A 4,292-nucleotide genomic window follows, 5' to 3' on the forward strand; every position below is an offset into this window, starting at 1 on the left:
TATTCTCCCACGTGCCTGGTGACAGGACGAGGGGGAATGGGCTAAAGTTGCGCCAGAGGAGGTTTAGGTTGGATATTAGGAAGAACTTCTTTACTGAAAGGGTTGTTAGACATTGGAACGGACTGCCCAGGGAGGTGGTTGAGTCGCCATCCCTGGAGGTCTTTAAAAGACGTTTAGATGTAGCCTTTAGTGATATGGTTTAGTGTAGGACTTGTTAGTGTTAGGGCTGAGGTTGGACTAGATGATCTTGGAGGTCTCTTCCAACCTAGACGATTCTGTGATTCTGTGATTCTGTGATCCTCCCTTGTCCTGTCATTATCTGATTAAACAAAAAGTTGTTCTCCATCTTTTTTATAAGCCCCCTTTAAGTATTGAAAAGATACAATAAAGTCTCTCTTCAAACTGAACAGCCCCAGATCTCTCAGCTTTTCTTCATAGGAGAGGTGCTCCAGCCCACTGATCATCTTCATGGCCCTCCTCTAGACTCTCTCTAACAGGTCTACATCTTTCTGGTGCTGGGGGCTCCAAACCTGGATGCAGCAATCCATTTGGGGCCTCAGAAGGGCAGAGCAGAGAGGGACAATCACCTCCCTTGACCTGCTGGACATGCTTCTTTTGATGCAGCCCAGGGTGCAGTTCACCTTCTGGGCTGCAATCATGCACTGCTGGCTCACATCAAGCTTTTCGTCTGCCAGAACCTCCAAGTCTTTCTCTGCAGGGCTGCTCTCAATGAGTTCTTCTCCCAGTCTGGACTCCTGTCTGGGATTGTACTGACACAGGTGCAGAACCTTGCACTTGGACTTGTTGAACTTCACTGGGTTCACGTGGGCCCACTTTTCAATATGTCCTGTGAGATTTGAGGAAAGGCAGGATGGCTTCATAGCTTCACTGGATTTATACTAGTCCAAGCAGCATGTGGATCTTGTCTTGGAACATAGTGACAAAATAACAAATGACTGATTATTTTTCCTGATCAAGACATCATTAACTTTGTACTAATGCTCCAACAACACATTTGAATAAATTGTATGATTCACCATTCAGACAAGTATGCACCACAAGACAGTGGATTACCTCCTGTCTGTCCTTACGACAAACTTCCTTACTTGTGCTGTGCAAAAAATATCACTTTCATCACTTGTCTTGTCCCCTCACTATTTCACTAGGTAATTTCACATGATGCTCATTGGTGAATAGTTTTCTTTACTGTAAAAGTGTTTGTATCAATTTGTGCTGATTGCATCAAATAAATAACTTGCCAGGACTTTAATACATTTGATAGGTACAAGTGCCAGCCTTCTGTCTCAATGTAGTATTTAAGGATAAATAATCATTTTTCCTTGGTCCAATCTATTTTCCACTTCCATCATTCAAGCTAGTTTTAAAATCACATTCCTATTTTTTTTTTTTTTTTTGTTTTTTCCCCCCAAAGAATGTCGTTTATCCTCAGTAAATTAGGAATAGAATCATAACTAACCCTTGCCTTGCAGCACTGTAACTTTATTTATTTATTTTTAGCTCAATTACACTAATGCTCAGCAAAAGCTAAGTAAATCCTGATTTCTCAGTTAACGTACTTTACTTTAAAATGGGAATTATTAATCATTTAGTGTGCAGTACCACAAGGCTGTGGATGAATATCTGCTGATAACCATCACTGAACTACTCTGCTGCTGCCAATTGTGTTGCTATTACAATAAACTGAAATAGATTATTTAGATCCTGAACACTTTGCAGTGGGGATTATGTCTGCTTTCTCCCATCCCCCATCTACTGCAACAGAGAGCTAGCTGGTATTATTTAACGAACGATGAGAAAAACAGAAAGGGGATGCTCCTTAAGGTAGGGGAGAAGCTGGATCCATTTACTACCAGGCTTTGCAACAGCTGGCTATGTGAGATGCTGATCGATGAAGATCATCCTTAGTAGCAGCCATCTGGCCATGGGAGAACTAACAGAGATACTTACCCCCAGGAAGTGTGCAGTGCAAAATGTCCCTTCAGGCACCTCTGATAACTCACATGTGTACCAAAGTACTAACTCATTCAAATGTTTTCTTCCTTCTCACACTATTAATCTCAGTTCCCAACACCTCTCACAGGAAAAAGAACAAATACAGAAAATAATAATAATAAAAAGCAGCAACAACAACAACAAAGCTCCTTTCTTTCCCGTGACAGTTCTTAACCTTTCCAGGTACTGACGTGCAATACCCACATTGTACAAGTTTCCTTTTCCTCCTTTGCATGCCCATCCCCAGCTCTCACCACTTATTTCATCCCTGACACATCTGCTTGGAAACCTGGGATGCAGGATTTGTCCTACCTAGATAGGTAGGATCACCAGCAAAGTGAGCTGGGAACTACCAAGATTATGCTCAACAGCTTATTGCCCCACTGTCCTGTCTCAAAAGGTTATCTTGAAGAAAACAGCTGTGTGCTTATATGCCTATGGAGCAAAAGCATATTCAGTCTGTTCCCATCTGTGAAGAGAGGCCCTGAGAGAGTCTTTGCCTGAGTGAAACTCTCTTCTTGGAGCAAGACTAACAGAGTTGTGTGAGATATCGTATTTCTATTCACAGAAGGGATTATAACATATATATATATACATAAAATCTGCATCTATTTCTTTTCTTAATGAAAACAAAGGTAATTCAGTTTTTCTCAGGAAAAAAAAAAAAAAAAGTACTAGGAAAAATTCAATGAATCACACCAAAGCTTGCATTCTGAAACAAAACACTGAACAAAAAAATACTTTTTGATTGAAGTTGTATGCTAAGAGCATAACATTTGTAATACAAGAATACATCTACAAAATAAATAAATAAATAAATAAATCTGAAAAAAAAAGAAAGCTTTAAACACTGTGTTCCATTTTGAGAACTATTTTTTTGTTGTTGTTGTTTCTGTTTCTTAGCCCAGAATTTCATCTGGATGAGCAGGTTCTTGGGTGAAATGGTTGGTTTTGATCAAAAGGTAATTTTCTGATCTACAATATTCTCTTGGAAATCCTAGACCAATTCTGCTGAAATCCTTGAAATGGCTGCCCCGCTCGTCAGCTATATCCACCAGACCATGCCAGACATACTGGGCTCTGTCTCTCTTACTGTAAATTCATTTAGTTCTGCTAGCTTCTGATGTTTTTCTGATGCTTTCGATACAGCCCACTTCTGAGCTTGCAGACTGAATCTCGTCCAGGGATAGGGTTGAATCTGCTTGCTGTGTTTTTTTCTACATTGTGTAGAAATATCTTCGTGCCAGATTCAAGAGGTCTTTGCTTTTCCAGCCTCTGCAGCCTGAAGTAGGACAGTGATGAGGAATAATATGAAGAAGAATTATTAAAGCTGAGTAATCCTTCCTTATGACAGAAGTATCTCTTATAAATAGGTCCAGTTTTAACAAGAGGAAAAAGAACAGAGCTCTTTTAGGCACAGCTAGTGCAGTATTTCTGTTGTAGGTCATGCTACACAGCAGTGGCTTCGCAAGTCTCATTTTATCCATGGTGTAGATTTGCCTGCATTTGACTTTTCTTATTACTCAGATTCTGTGGTGTGGTTTTGAATTTATTGATTAATAGTCCCAAGTATGATGTAGGTACATGCACATACCAATGGAAAGATAAAGGATATTCCCCAAAGAGCTTTTGGGGCTATTCTGGATAAAGAACAAGCATAGCACATTTCATCTTGTATCCAAAGTATTTTTCAAAGCATCCCATCAATTTAAATCCTCTAGGTGTGGAATTAATAAGGATTAGATAAATTCAATAATCTATATAATCTTCAGAAAGTGATAACATTGTTTAGCTCTCTCTTTATAACAATAATCTCTTTATCCATACTAATATGAAATGTCAAAGTTTCTATTACCATACATCTCAGTTTCAAGCCCTTACTAAGGCAAAACATCCCCTGAAAAAAAAATGTCAGAGAAAGAACTTTTTGACTTTCCAGTGGATTGCTATTCATGCTAAGCAAAATATACACCACTTAGATACAAAACTTTTTTAAAGCAGTGTTTAAATATTATGTAAGGTTCTGTTATCCTTCCGAAAGGAAAAAAAATCACTCCCTCCATTGAGGACAATGACAAAGGAACCCTGAGGATTAAGAACCTTCAAACATTTCTAAAGATATCATATCTTTATTAGTTTTCAGTTCATCCCTGGAGAAGAATTTGACAGTTGTCCCCAATTAGCAAAGTCCAAAATTAATTCGCTTCAATCAACAGAACTAAAAACCTTAACATGTTCATTAAGAATACAACTAAAGACTTCATCCAAAGAGATTTACA

Source organism: Anser brachyrhynchus, assembly GCF_964034855.1.
Source record: "Anser brachyrhynchus genome assembly, chromosome: 1".
In the NCBI taxonomy this organism is placed as follows: domain Eukaryota; kingdom Metazoa; phylum Chordata; class Aves; order Anseriformes; family Anatidae; genus Anser; species Anser brachyrhynchus.